Genomic DNA, 15,759 nt, shown 5'->3' with positions numbered 1-15,759 from the left:
TGGGTCGGTAACAATCCAGTGCTTGCACAGGGGATTACCTTTACCTTTTATTACACCGTCTTCCTGTTTGTGGGTTTCCTAGAGGCAGGTGGTTGGCCACTGTGTGAACAGAATGGTGGAGTAGGTGGGCCTTGGGTCTGAGCCAGCAGCATAGCTCTTCTTACACCAAGCACTGTTATTTATACCTGTCTGTTCTGGGTACAGAAATACAGCATCCTGCAACCAGAGAGGAGAGACCTGCAGGTGGGCCATGCAAGGTAACAGGTACATGAGGTTCCACCTGGCTGGGAGGAGGCATCCCCAGAGAGAGAAGCCAGACCACAAACAAGATAAGATAACAGAGGTGAGGCAGCAGGCTGTACGCCTGAGTCAGGGCTACAAACGTCATGCAGAGCCCTCACCCTGCGTACGCAAACAGACACAAGCCCCAGTGCAAGCACAAACACACACAGATGGCAGGAAAGACAAGCAGGGTGCTCCTCCTTCTGGTCTCTCCTGGCAAGCTGTGGGTTGAGAAATACCTGGAGATGTAGGGGGTGGTGGGAACTAAGCCAGGTATAACACCATAGAGTCTACCCTCTAGCCCAGGGGTGTCAAACATGCAGCCCCGGGGGCTGAATCAGGCCTCCAGATGGCTCCTATCGGGCCCCCGAGCATCTGGCTGTCATCCATTTCCTTCTCCCTCTCCTTTTGCATAACAGCTTGCTTTGTAAGGCTTGCTCAATCACACAGGAGCTACAGAGCAAAACCTTTATTTTCTCCATTGGCTGAGGCGCCTCCCTTGGGGGGCAGGGGGAAAGGCAGAGCTTGTTTTTCCATTCTCTCTCAATCGCATAGCAGAGCTACTGAGCCAAGTCTCTCTTCCTTCTATTGGTAGAGGCTCCCCACCTCCTGGTCCCCTGGAGGAGGAAGGAAAGAGCCAGAGCTTCCTTTGACCAGTTCCCTGGATCCTATGGGAGAGGGACAAAGAAAGCACCTTTAAGACCAATGAGTGCTAACGTTTTAAGTTTTCTAAAAAATATTTAATTGTGTTTGTCATGTCCTTTATAAAGTTCATATCTCTGCTACCGAATCTTAAATGGGTATACAGATGGCCCGGCCCAACAAGATCTCATTTATGTCAGATCCGTCCCTCATCACAAATGAGTTTGATGTCCCTGATCTAGCCATTTTCTCCAGGCCACACCCCCTGACATCACCACTGTTTAACACAGGGGAACTGATCTTGGCCATCTGAAGATCAATGGTAATAGTAGGAGATTTCCAGGTGCTATCCAAGAAAGTGCTGGGCCTGTTCATTTCTTGAACAGGATGGAAAGAGTAGATAGAGCTTTTTTCCTCTTCCCTCAAAGTAATACAGCTTGAGGGCACTAGTGAAATCGGTGAGCAATATGCAATTCATGGACAGGCACTTCTGCTGCAAGACAGTCCCTAGCGTAGATGATTCTGAAAGGGGGTTAGAGAAATCTGTGGAAAAGGAGTGATGTAGTAATGACTATTAGCTATAATTGCTCAATAAAGCCTCCAGTTTCAGAAGCAGTATACCTCTGAATGCCGGTTGCTAGGAGACCATTAGTAGGGGACCCTGCAAGTTGACTTCTGGGCGGGGGGAAGGGGGAATTAGAACACCACCACTGTTTCCTTTGGTCTGATCCCTCAAGGCTTGTTTTATGTTCCTATAGCCTGAACTTTTGAATAGAAGGTATCCGATAGAGGCAGCACCTGAACCCTACACCAACTGTGGTGGCCAACTCTATTTGTTTCCAGGCAAGACTCTTGTGCCTTAAACAGCTCGGTGACAGGCACAAATTCAACTGGGGATGTTTCTCCCTGAATCTAGGCACCATAGTGGGAAATGTTCCACTAGATGCAGTTCTGATTTTGCAGCGATTTTTCATGACACAGGCAGGGACCCAATTGAGAACATTTATTTAAAAGATGGCATTGCTAAATCAAGGCTTTAGAAAATTTATATGATGGTGTTCATTGCTGACACCTCTTCCCACATTTGCAGAGTATACAAGTTGGGTCTGGGGTCTCTATTATCTCATATCAGGCAAAACACAGTCTGGTGTGACTTGAAGGTTCTCCTTAATTGCTGCACATGTAGTGACCAATTAGAACCAGGACCAGGGTGCCAATTGCCAAGGACTCAGAGAAGGAGCTTCAACCTTCTCCCCCCCCCCATCATTTTTCCATACCTGAAACAGCCCCGGGGGGCATAATGGAACCTGTTGCAAGAACGTGTGTATCTCAGGGAAGACGTGAGTGTCCCCAGGGCTTTTTTTGTACAAAAAGCCCAACCAGAACTCATTTGCAAATTAGGCCACACCCCCTGTTATCACCATTGTTGAACACAGGATTTTTTTCTAGAAAAAGCACAGCTGGAACTCATTTGCATATTAAACCACACATCCAGACACCAAGCCAGCCAGAACTGTGTTCCTGTGTGTTCCTGCTCAAAGAAAAGCCCTGGGTGTCCCCAACTAGCAGCCCCTTGGAATGTTTCAGGCTGAGGAAATGGCACAGAAAGGAAAACTGAAATCCATTCTTCATGTACACCACAGATCTGATCCTAATGGAGAACGATATGCATGGGAATCAAGGAGAACCCCAACTAGGAATCCCAGATGCCCAGAAAGAACACTGGTACTCAGTAGTATAGGGGAATGGGAAGAGATTATATGATGTGATGCTTCAAACAAGTGACACTGCTTTGTTGTACAGTGTTCCAGGAATTTCTCCAATCTCTATGGGTTTTACCTAGGGCTGCCACCCTCCTGGTGGCACCTGGAAATTCTCAGTATCATGATCAACAGACTGCAGAAGTCAGTTCTCCTGGAGACGATGGCTCTGTGGCATGATATTCTGTTGTGGCCTCTCCCCTCTCCAAGCCCCACCCTCCTCAGACTCCACCTCCAGAATCTCCAGGTATTTTCCAAATCCAGAGTCAGTAATCCTAGTTTTGCCATAGATTTAGGGAAATCCTAAAGCATTGCACAATGTGGTGTAAGGCACCAGACAAAACCATGTCCAAGATTAGGAGCAGGCCCTTTGGTTGCCAAACTCAAACTGATCTCCAGACTACAAAGACTGGTTCCCCTGGAGGAAATGGCAGTTTTGGAAGGCTGACTCCATGGCATTATATACCCACTGACACCCACTCTTTCCCAAAGTCCACCTTCCCTAGGCATCACTCCCAAATATCCAGGAATTTCTCAAACCTAAGCTGGCAACCCTAGCAGGAAACCATAACATTACCCACCTGAAAGGAAGAGCTGTGACTGTCAGTGGCAGAGTGTTTGCTTGGCATGCAGAAGGTCCCAGGTTTCATCTCCAGTTAAAAGGATCAGGTAGGAAGTGGTGGGAAAGATCTTTTATCTGAGACCTAGGAGAGCAGCTGCCAGGCAAAGCAGACAAGACTGACCAAGGATCTGACTCAGTAATGTCATGTGTCCATGAGACAGATTCACTGGCTGAGCAATACCATCCTTTAGACGAAGTTGTAAGGCAGATATTTCAAGAACAGCTGTTTCATTTTGAAACTGTAAAAGCTGAAATACAGGCTAGAATCCACCAGAGCGTTTCGGCAGGTAGAACTATTTTCACCCATGGAGCACAAGCATCTCACCTTCTTCCCTACTGCAGCTAAAACACCTCCCAAAGTGAATGGGGGGGGGGGGGGTAGAAAGTTGCACTCTTGTGCTCAGAAATCCTTCTGTCCACAGCAACACTCTGGTGGATCCAAGCTATTGCCTAATTTTTTCCAGGAACAAATAAAGCTGGCTTCAACTGAGATCATTCGCCAATCGCCAGTCAAGACCAATGCAGCCTATTCTGACGGGAAGTGACTCCTCTGGGAGAGACAGCTTTTTTCCAACTTCTTCTGTCCAAGGTCTTTTAAGACGAGATGACAGTGATCAAACCTGAGCCCTTCTACGTGCAAAGGAGGAGCTCCACTGTAAAACTATAGCTTCTCCTCTTCCTGCCCTTTTAATTGCTTTGCTTAAAAAATAAAATAAAATGCATCTCCTGCACTTTCTACAATCTGCCCAGGACAGATTTAACAGCTTCTTAGATGCCCTTCTGCAATGATCCTAATAGGGGTCAAGGCCGGCTCTCAGCTGCCATGCACCATTTCCCACCTTTTCAACAGTGTTTTTCTCACAGCCTGAAAAACAAACAGGTGGTTCCCAAGATCTTTATGGAGTGTGACAAAGATGGAGCGCTGCCAAACATTTCTCTGCCCACTGATCAGCAAGGTACAACCCACACCGAAGTTTTTTGTTAGTTTTTTTTTTTTTTTAACATCACAGCTCAGCTTTTGATCACGTGGAAGTGATAATAAAGCCAGGAGTGCTTTCTTCCCACTACTGCCAGATTATCCAAGCCAATGACCAGCCCAGGGAGTATTACGGTATTTATTTTCTTCATTTATACCCAAAGTGGCTTACATCCTTCTCTCTTCCATTTTAGCATCACAACAACCCTGTGAAGTAGGTTAGACTGAATGGCCCAAGGGCACCTAACAAGTTTCCATAACGGAGCAGGGATTCAAACCAGGGTCTTCCAGAGGCAAGCGCAGGGGTGGCCAAACTGCGGCTCGGGAGCCAAATGTGGCTCTTCCACACATACTGTTTGGATTCCAAAGCCCCCACCACCTGGCTTGGAGAAGGCATTTGTCTCTTTAAATCACTTCCCCAAGCCAAGCTGGCCAGCAGCTTGGTAAATATATTTAAAGTTAATGTTGCTTTCTTTCTACCTCCCCCATCTATTTCTTTCCTCTCTTCCTTGCAGCTTTCAAACATCTGACGTTCGTGTCTTGCTGCTCTTGAACATCTGCTGTCTATTCCATGTGGCTCTTACGTTAAGCAAGTTTGGCTACCCCTGCCCTAATATAACAATTGCACCACACTGGGTCTCAAATATGTGGGATGAAAGGGGCCATTGTTGTCACCTGCATTTGGTACTAATGTACAGAGTCCGCCATTGAATTTTACATATTGAATTATGCCATTATGATCCCAAAACTTTTCAGCAGATCACTTTTTATGTAATTTGTATGTCATTACCATAGCTATATGTTGGAAATCTAAGCCATCTCTCCCCCCGCAAAAAAAAAAAACCAAATAAGTTTTTATATGAAGTTAACTGCTTTTCAGAAAGCCCTCAGGCTTTCTTACCAGAAATAGCTGGTAATTGGAATTCTGTACTTGACTTTGCAAAACAGAAACTTCTATGCTTGACATCTGATTTGCTAGCTGATAGGATTAATTTGTTTTCCTCTCATGTCCTCTCATTTTCTGTGGCTGTGACTGGTTTATTTTTGTATCTTAAAGCTTTGGAAAATTCTTCTTTGTGTATTTTGTTGTATTTATAATCTTTATGTATTTATAATCTATTTTATAATTTAAAAAGGGGATGTGGATTGGTGTGAGCCAGCTCAGTCTCAGCAGATTTTGGAAGCTAAGCAGGGTCAGGATTTGGAAGGCAGATCATCAAGGAAGGCTCTGCAGAGGAAGGCCATGAAAAACCGCCTCTGCCTTTTCCTTGCCTTGAAAGCCGCTGTGACTGGACACTACTTTTACACACACACACTTTTAAAAGGCAGTTGTACAGACTGCACACTCCTGTGTGATTTCCCCATTAGTTAGCCCTGCATGCTAACCCTGTTTAATTTACTTACATCCCACCTTTCTGCCCAAGGAGAACCCAAAGCAGCATACATGGTTTGCCTCTCCTCCATTTTATCTTCACAACAACCCTGTGAAGTTGGTCAGGCTGAGAGTCTGTGACTGGCCCAAAGTCCCCCAGCCAGTTTCCATGACAAAGTCGAGACTTGGAACCTGGGACTCCCAGATCCTAGTCCAGCACTTTAACCACTACACTGCACTGGCAGGCATAACTCATCAGAAAACAAACGTAGGAGACTCGAAACTGGCCACCAGCTTCAGGATGATTGTTGGAGTTCCATGGCTAAAACTGAAAGGCATGGGGAAAATCCTAACCCAGGTGAGACAAACCACCACCATCCAATGCAATTTGCAACTGAAGCAAAGGGTCTCCTTAACTTGGAAAATAATGCTACATGTTTGAAAACTGGCCACTAACCCAAAATGTTGGTGGAAGTTGCCAAAAACGAAGGGAACTGGAACAGCCTGAACCAGATTATCTTCACAACAGACAACGTGGAATAAGAACTTTTAGGCAGCTTGTCATTTGTCTCTAATACCCAGATCCCCAACCCGCCATAGAAAGTTGCTGGATGACACAGTCTCAGTCTACCTTGTGATGCTAAAATGGAAGATGGGAAAACAAGGCCACTGTGGTTTCCCACTGGAGTGTAAGTCTTGGTATGATATTTATTATAAATCTAATTTTATTGATATTAAAAATACTACATGCTTTGTCATATAGCAAAGGAGCCTTTACAAAGGGCTATTAGACCTTCCAAAAGCATAATAATGATTAACAACCCAGTGCAAGAACTGGGAGTTGTAATAACTTCTGTTCCTCATGCATAACCACAAAACAGATTAATGTTCCATTTCCATGTATATAAAGGGCGGAGGAGAGGGGAAGCATCCTTTTACTACTTAGATCATGAGGAAATATTAACTCCCCCTCCCTTCTGTTCATAATATTATTAGCAAAGGCTTGGTACTCTACTGTTCTTAAGTACATTCTGTTGCCAAGAAGGAAGGATGAGAAGGTCTTGAGACCAAAAACTGAAAATAAAGGAGGAGAAGGAACGGAAAAATTAGGTGGTGGGAGACAAAAACGAGAAAAGTGTGGAAAAGAGGGAGAGAAAGTAAGGAAAAGAGAGGGAAAGGTTCTTCTATCTTGCTCCCACTTTGCAAGATCTGGCTGAGCTGGGGGAAAGAAAGAAAGAAAGAAAGAAAGAAAGAAAGAAAGAAAGAAAGAAAGAAAGAAAGAAAGAAAGAAAGAAAGAAAGAAAGAAAGAAAGAAAGAAAGAAAGAAAGAAAGAAAGAAAGAAAGAAAGAAAGAAAGAAAGAAAGACAGACAAGACTACTAAAGAAAATGACCTGCAGGCTGTCAATTGCTGAAGCAGCCATCAGTGTGTTGTCTTGTCGTGGTCCAGTGCTGACTTGGGTGATGGGTACACTAATAATTGTTAGGCAAGTTTGCTTCGAACTTGGAGACAGGCAGATCTAGCCGATCCCAGAGTGCTTTTTGTTATGCTCAGACTTCCCGGCGCCCCTAGTGGCTGCAGCCAGAACTGCACCAAAACGGCGTCTGAAACCCAGACTTGCATCAACCACAAGCCCAATCTTCTCAGATCTTGGAAGCTAAGCAGGGCTGACCCTGGCAAGTACTTGGAAGGGGGACCTCCGAGGTATACCAGAGCCTGGACGTCCTCCATGCCCCACTAGGAGTTGGCAGAAGGAGTTTAAAGTTAAAACCCCTTTTGTAGTATCGCGACACTGTGGCTGCCCAATCTCTCCATTCTATCCTATGGGCCCATAGGATAGAATGGAGAGATCTGGCTGCAGCGGCCCCAGAGAAGGGGGCAGGCAGGGCACAAGCAGTAAGCCTTGCCTAGGGTGCCAAAGGGTCTAGGGCTGGGCTGGGCCTGCCCACCCCACCCTGCATCTGAAGAAGTGAGCAGCGACTCATGATAGCTCCTACCCTACGCAAGTTTTGTTAGTGTTAAGGTGCTACTGGACTCTTCCTCTTTTCTACTACATCAAAAATAAATGGAAAGATATTCAGCTAGGTGCAGCGTGAGTGTGACACTAGCTTCCAGGGCCCTCCAAACTGACTTGGGCCTCACAAATTTTGTCCCACCGGTCCTCCTCTGTCAGCACCTGTGGCTCAACACGAAGCTAGGCTTCCCAATCCCCAGGTTCCAGCAGGGGATCCCCCCAAGCCAGCTAGCCGGTGGGTGAAGCCACGCCCCCACAGCCAGCCTTACCTCTAGATCTCCTGCAGGTTAAGAAACCTGCAAACAGGTCCCGTTTTAAAATGCCTCTTTGTGTGTGTGTGCCCCTTTAACGTTGCTTTCGTTTCACAGTAAGTAAGAGTATGCGTGTGTGAGAGAAAGAGCAGCGTAGCCCCTGTAATTGTAAGATGTCGTTGCGGAGGAACCAGACCCAGTGAGAGAGAGAGAACTTTTCAGAAGTCTTTGTAGGGGAGGCAGTAATAGTGTGTGTGTGTCTCTGTGCTCGTTTTGCATTGTTTTCAGCGTCTTTATATAGGAGCCTGTTTATGGGATAGAGGAAAACTCCACCTCTCTCTCTTTTGTTTGCCTCTGTTAGGCTGAAGAACAGCAGTTCCTGTGAGTAAAGCCCCAACGAGATCACAAAATGTGAGCTTGCAAACTCTGTGTATTTTGGCTGCTTTCGGTGTGTTTACACTTTCATTGACTAGAATTGCAGCTATTGGGGGATGAGGAAATGATGACTATTAAGGTGAACTGCACTGCTGTATTTTTATGCATTTATTTTGGAAATGGGAAAGTCTGGCTCCGCCCAAAGTCTCCTGGCTCCACCCCCAAAGGCCCCAGATGTTTTCTGAATTAGACTTGGCAACCCTACAGGAAACACAGACCTACAACATTCCCAGTTGAAGGCTATACAAGCCTCTTCTTGAAGACCTGTAGTGAGGGAGACCCTCCCCTGCCAGGTAATTTATTTTTATTATACATCTGTATTCATTAATACTCCATTTTCCCCAGTGGGGACCAAAGCAGTTTACTTGACTTTGTCTAACCAGTGTCTCTGAACATGCACAGAGTATATTTTGATGGTCTTTAAGCAACCACAGTTAATTCCACAAAAATCAGGAATTAGCACACAAGAACACTGTGACCTAGAAAGAGACTGGCCCAAGATCACTCAGCAAGATTCCATGCCAGAGTGAGGATTCGAACCTGGGTCTCCCTGTTCTTAGTTTAACACTCTAACCACTACACCGCCATTGGACTGGCCTTATCAGTAGGAAGATAATGTTCCATTGAAAGCTACCTCCTTAGTCCATTAGATGAAGAAGATACTGGATTTATATCCTGGCCTCCACTCTGAATCTCAGAGTGGCTCACAATCTCCTTTACCTTCCTCCCCGACAACAGACACCCTGTGAGGTGGGTGGGGCTGTGAGAGCTCTCACAGCAGCTGCCCTTTCAAGGACAACCTCTGCCAAAGCTATGGCTGACCCAAGTCCATTCCAGCAGGTGCAAGTGGAGGAGTGGGGAATCAAACCCAGTTCTCCCAGATAAGAGTCTGCACACTTAACCACTACACCAAACTGGCTCTAGATATAGTCTTGCCTTCTGGAGCAGCAGAGAAGAAATCTTCCACATCCCCCTTCTCTTCGGCAGGCAAAATATACCCCGAGCACTATCATTATTATGTTCCTGTTTCATTATTTCAGAGCTTGCCTTTAGGGCAGAAAGGTTGACATGTCTCATATGAACATATGAAACTGCCTTATACTGAATCAGACCCGTGGTCCATCAAAGTCAGTATTGTCTACTCAGACCATCAGCGGCTCTCCAGGGTCTCAAGCTAAGGTTTTTCACACCTATTTGCCTGGACCCTTTTAGTTGGAGATGCCGGGGATTGAACCTGGGACCTTCTGCTTACCAAGCAGATGCTCTACCACTGAGCCACCGTCCCTCCCCTGCCCTCCGTCTCAAATGAATACACAAGAATTAACTGTGATTGCTTAAAGATCATCAAAATATACTCTGTGCATATTCAGAGACACTGGTCTGTAAGCTTATTCTTGTGTATTCATTTGAGATGGGGGGTTGAGGAGAGGAATGTCTTCAGTGGGTTACAATGCCATAGAATTCCAAAGCAGCCATTTTCTCCGTATAAACTGATTTCTGGTGACTGGAGATCAGTTGTTATCCCAGCAGATCACCAGACACCTCTTCAAGGTTAGCAACCCTAACCTGGGGGGGGGGGGGAGGCGGGGGGTGTCACTTTGTAAATATTATCTTATGTGAAATTCCCCACAGATTTTCAAAAAATAGGACATCGGGGAGAAAAATTCTAGCATGTTTTGGCAGTTTCCAGGGAAGTATTTATGCAGGGAAACGTTGAAAAATGCATTTCTTCATCAATTGTCTTAAAGAGATGCAAATCTACTTTTCTACCTCATTACCATTTCATTACGTTGCAAGTGAAGAACAATCCTTAGATAGTCCACAGTCCTCTAATTCCAGTTGGGCAAAGCCGGATTAATAATTAGGCCAAGTAGGCACTGGCCCATGGGCCCCCATACCTTTAGGGGCCTCGGGCTGGCTTCCCCCCTAGTTTTCCCCCTGCTTGCGGCTCTCCCAGCCTGCTCACGCAGCCAGCAACTGAGCTGTTCTTTGCCTGATTTGCCTGGTACTGCTGCTGCCTGCTGGTGTTGCCACGTTTTCCTCTCTCTGCCTCTCCCCTGTAGCTTAGTAAAAGGGGTTTTTAAGAAGGTGCCTGCATGCTGCAGCAGGAGCCATGGGCAGTGGGGCAGGCACTCAGGCTCTGAGATAATTTGTGAGGGGGCCCCCAAGATTTCGACTGTCTGGGTGCTTCCACAGGGTTTAATCCGGCACTGCAGTTGGGCGCAGTTCAGGAAAAGTTAGCTCTAACTACATGTTATTATTACTCTCCCTCTGCCCCCCACGCCCCCCACGTTTCCACAGGGTTTAATCCAGCACTGCAGTTGGGCACAGTTCAGGAAAAGTTAGCTCTAACTACATGTTACTATTACTCTCTCTCTGCCCCCCATGCCGTTTTAATTCAGAGAAGAGTTGTGTTGATGTCAGGTGGTCTCTGAATCATATAGGAAAGTGTACAGCGCCTCCTGGTGGACAAAATAATAAACCAACTGGAGTAGCAAGAGAATGAAGTTGTAGTCCCATCGATGGCACCTTTTAAGTTCAGCAAAGTTCTATTCAAGCCAAGGTGTAAGTTTTTGTTTGCACACACACTTCTTCAGATACTGTGAAAACTAGCAAGGTTGTCATTAGTTACCAATCCACACACCTAAGGTTCTGCATTTTGGGTGGTATTCAGGTGCCTGGATGGGATGGGGAGACAGAGTGGATCTTGGTCAATTAATTTTAAAAGTGCTTATGCAAAAGAACCTCTTGCCAGAGTGAGTACTATGGTTTTAGAGGAGTCTGAGCTTTGTCTGGATTTTCCATGTCATGCCCTCAGTCGTCTTGGAACGCACTGGGGTCCATGAGAGTGAAGGGCACGGATCCTAATCCCACCCCCTCTGCCACTGACATAGTTCCATGGCCTTAGGCAAATCACTCAACCACTCAGTCTAGAAGACCAAAAGATGGCTCCAGAGTTCCTTCTAAGCAACGCAAATGAGCAGCCGCTCATTAGCACAGGAAGCCCTGCTCAGCAGCAATCTAGAGCTGCACAAGGTCATGCACCTTCCATAGTTCATTTGAAGGTTACAGCAGTTCTCTTCTGCTAAACACCTGAACTGCTTTGCTCAGTAGGGGGTGGAAATTAGAGGGGACACTAGATGGCCTCATACCCTGGCACAGCCAGTCTGGTCAGCAAAGACTGTGCCATGGTTGCATCAAAACTACAGGGCTGCAATGCACTGTATCTGGGTCTCCTGCAATATTCCCCCTGAGCTGCAGAGCCTTGTGAGCAAACATTCTAATTTGTGAGCGACTGGCATTAAAGTTGTGAGCTACTGCATAAATTATTGTGCTCTGGGGTCATCCTTCCTGAGCTAAGACAAAAATGTGTGAGCTGGAGGCTAAAAATCTATAAGCTAGCTCACGCTAACACAGCTTAGAGGTCTCCTCTTGAAGTCAACTTCAGTTGGTGTAGAACGCCATAGCTCAGTTATTGGCAGGAGCTAATCACAGCATGCATATTGCACCCCTTCTGCCATTACTCCATCAGTTACCAAGCTCAATTCAAGGCAATGGCTGTCATAGACACAACCCTTCATGGCCTTAGTCCCTCATGCAGGAGTGCTTGTCTCCCTATGCTCTACCAAGTACCAAGACAGACTCACTTATCTGAGCAGGGCCTTCTAAGGGTGCCACTCTGAAAATGGGCAAAATCAACAAAGGCCCATACATGTGCACAGGGCCTTTTTTGAGCAGGAACGCACCGGAACACAGTTCCGGCTGGCTTGGTGCCAAGGGTATGGCCTAATATGCAAATGAGTTCATGCTGGGCTTTTTCTACAAAAAAGGCCTGGTGTGAAACAATGGTGATATCAGGGGTGTGGCCTAATATGTAAATGAGTCTCTGCTGGGCTTTTTCTACTAACAAAAGCCCTGCGTGTGCATTCCCAGTTGTAGCCCCTACCTTATGGAATGGCTTGTCCGATGGTGCCAGGAAGCGTCTCCTGGTTCTCAGCAAACTATGTAGAACTGAATTGTTCAGGTTTTGTTTGCTTACACAGGTAGCAGGGCTACACTATAATGAAATGATGCAGAAAGATGCTTTGGCAAAGAGATGAGGAGTGTGAGCAGTACTACCGTGCTAAGTCTGTTGCTGCTATGTAGTTTCTACACTGTTCAAGGTATCATGTTTAAATGTGTATTCTTTGTTTCAGGTCTGCATCAGATTTCTGGTGTTTTCAAACTTCTGCTGTCCAAATCCTATTGAATTGTTTTGGATGTCCCAGCCTGTGGATCATATGGCCTCACTCTGTTGTAATCTGCCTTCAATCTCAAGGAGAAAGGTGCACTATAAATAAATAAACTAAAGGGTTGGCATGGGGTCTAAGAGGAGGGGATGGAAGCCTCAATTTTATTTTGTTATTTCCTGATTCAGATATGGGGCTGTCTATACTTTGCACTCAAAGTAGCCCAACACCACAGGGGTGTTGCAAGGAGAATAGAAAACGGAAGACACGTGTACATCAGCATGAGGAAGATCGGTAAGAGTGACTGAGCAATGAACAAAGTAAATCCATGGCTTCTTTTCCTGCTAACTTTCAGGCTTATCATGTACGTACTATTTCCCAAGGGCTTTGGAACTAGTAATAATTTGTTGATTATTTTATCTTCTCCCAGTCTTAAAAAGCCACAACAAATCCCCACACCCACTTTGCCCAGTGCTTCCAGAAGATGCAGAGGCTCAGTCTTGGAAAGATTGCAGGCAGAAGAGAATGCCCGCATTCTCAGACAGCGGTTCAGGGCACCCACTTGCAGCTCAGGCTGAGCTCTCTTGGACTATGAGAGAACTGGGTCCAGAAAATTGCAGGACACTGATGCCCTAATAGTGCTAACAGCCTGACTCTGTTTCTCCTGCGAGCTTAGCACCTAGCCTAGCTCAGGGGCAGACCACATATTTGTTTGTTTGATTCCATTTTTAGCCTGCCCTTCCCACAGAACAGGCTCAGGGTGGATTGCATCATAAAAACCACCATACAAACGATAAAAGACCAATTTAAAATATATAAAATCTAAAACTACAGAGTGACAATAGAGACTAAAATGGCAGGTTCTTCTGCCTCACAGACATGGCCTATTGTCCAGGTCCAGCAGATCTTATAGCACTGGGATGGAATGAAAGGGGGAGGCTGGTAACAAGTGACTTTCAGAAAGAACGACCCCGGGTTGAGTCCTCAGCACCTCTTCTCAGGCATTCAGCATTGGAAAAGGCTCACCTCTGGCAGAAACCCTAGAGAGCCACTTGCAGGGAAATGATGTAAGCTACTTTGGTCTCCTTTGGAGAGGAAAGGTGGAGCATAAATGAAGTTAAATAATATTGTTAAATGGAATTATATGAAGTTGAAGTGATACAGCGAGGTGCTGCGGCTCAGTGGCAGAGCACCTGTTTGGCATGCAGAAGGCGCCAGGTCCAGTCTCCAGTTAAAGGATGAGGTTGTAGGTGATGGTGAAAGACCTCCCTCTGCCTGAGATCCTGGAGAGCTGCTGCCAGTCCAAGTAGACACTACTGACCTTGCTGCACTACTTCGGTAGAAGGCAGCTTCATGTGTAGGTAACAGTAGGTGGAGGGTGGTAAACTTTAAAGCCCCAAGACTCACATTTGAAAGACCGTCTCTTTCCATATGTTCACGTGTGTGCCAACTACCGTCTCCTTCCATCTCCTGTCGGTGGCCGGGGAAACCTGACAACCCTAAGGCAACCATTTGTTCCCTATCCCACCAGTTCAGGTAGCCCGTCTGGCATTGACGAGAGCCCCTGGCCTTTCCCATCTTGGCTCCAGCTCTGGGGAATGGGCTCCCCAAAGAGGTGTGAAGGGCCTCCCTCCTTGTCAGTCTTTAGGAGGAGCTGCAAGGCGTGCCTGTTTGCCAAGGCTTTGACAGACATCTTTTAAGGGGGGGGGGGGAAGGGGGAGGATTTGGGACTTGCTATTTTATCAGTGCTTTTAGTTAGGGATGTTTTAACTCAGCAGTGGCCAAACTGTGGTTCGGGAGCCACATGTGGCTCTTTCACACATATTGTGTGGCTCTCGAAGATCCCACAGCCCTGTCGACCAGCTTGGAGAAGGCATTTGTCTCTTTAAATTGCTTCTCCAAGCCAAGGCAGCCAGTGGCTTGAAGAATGCATTTAAAGTTAAACTTGCTTTCTTTCTACCTCTCCCTCCCTCCTCCCTTCGCCATCTATTTCCTTCCTTCCTTCCTTCCTTCCTTCCTTCCTTCCTTCCTTCCTTCCTTCCTTCCTTCCTTCCTTCCTTCCTTCCTTCCTTCCTTCCTTCCTCTGACATTCATGTCTTGTGGCTCTCAGACATCTGACGTTCATCCTATGTGTCTCTTATGTTCAGCAAGTTTGGGCACCCCTGTTTTAACTATTATTGTAAGGTACCTTAAACCAAGAGGACAGACAGGGTATAAACTAGTCAGGAAGCATCCCTGAAAAGTACACAATGAGAGGAGATTCTTACCTGTCCAGCTGACATCCTCCCCATTGCACTTAAGATCGGATTCCCAGACTGCCGGACAGCTGGCCCCAAATCCTTAGAGGCTGAAGTCTCTCATCCAAGGCATATACAGTTATGTCTGTAAAAGAATCTCTTAAGCCAGAAGCCATTCAGAACAGGCTGGAATCTAGGGATAAGAAAACCCCTCTGGTTCAGGCAGGGGGGATGCATCAGTTGGGGTTGTCCTATCCTTGGGGGTTCTCTTGCTCACCGATGGAGCCCAATTCTTGCACTTTTCCGTGCCAGTGCCATTCAAGAGGAGTGACCCAGTGGCAGTGAGGGGGTGAGGAATCCTGCAAAGTGCTGCAGTTAACAAAAGCCACAGTGTTTGCTCAAAGAAAAAGCCTACAAGGGCTTTTTTTGCCTACACCACAGAATTCGTGGAGAACGAGGCCCCGGGTGGCGAGCAGCTGGGAGTTCTGGCCTGCTTCACTCACGAATCAGCCAAATTTAGAAGGGCTAAATAAACAACAGGGAAAACACAACACATCACTGGGGCTCGGAGCAAGCCGCAGAAGTATAGACAAGCCACCCATTTTGGCTGTAGAATAATCCTCCTGGGAAGATCAGCTTTCTCTTACAAATATGAAGCAAGTTTCTAGCTCTTGTTGTGTTCAAAAAAATGTGCTTGGGAAGTGTGGGAGGAGAATGCTGGGTGTAATCTCAGCAGAAGGAACTGCTGAGTAAGATTTCCGTTGCCTTGGGGCAGAGCTTGAGCATCCCCACAACTAGCAAAAGCATAATAAATTAATGGAGAGTAGCGGGGGGGGGGGGGGGGGAGAAATCAATGCTGCTAAAAAAGATTATGCAAAAACATGTTTCATTTATAGAGTGCAGAATGCAGCCAGCCACACTGCAGAATTTGCCTTTGCCC

The sequence above is a fragment of the Heteronotia binoei genome, chromosome 1 (assembly GCF_032191835.1).
Source record: "Heteronotia binoei isolate CCM8104 ecotype False Entrance Well chromosome 1, APGP_CSIRO_Hbin_v1, whole genome shotgun sequence".
Lineage (NCBI taxonomy): Eukaryota > Metazoa > Chordata > Lepidosauria > Squamata > Gekkonidae > Heteronotia > Heteronotia binoei.
Note: the sequence above shows the minus strand (reverse complement) of the source record.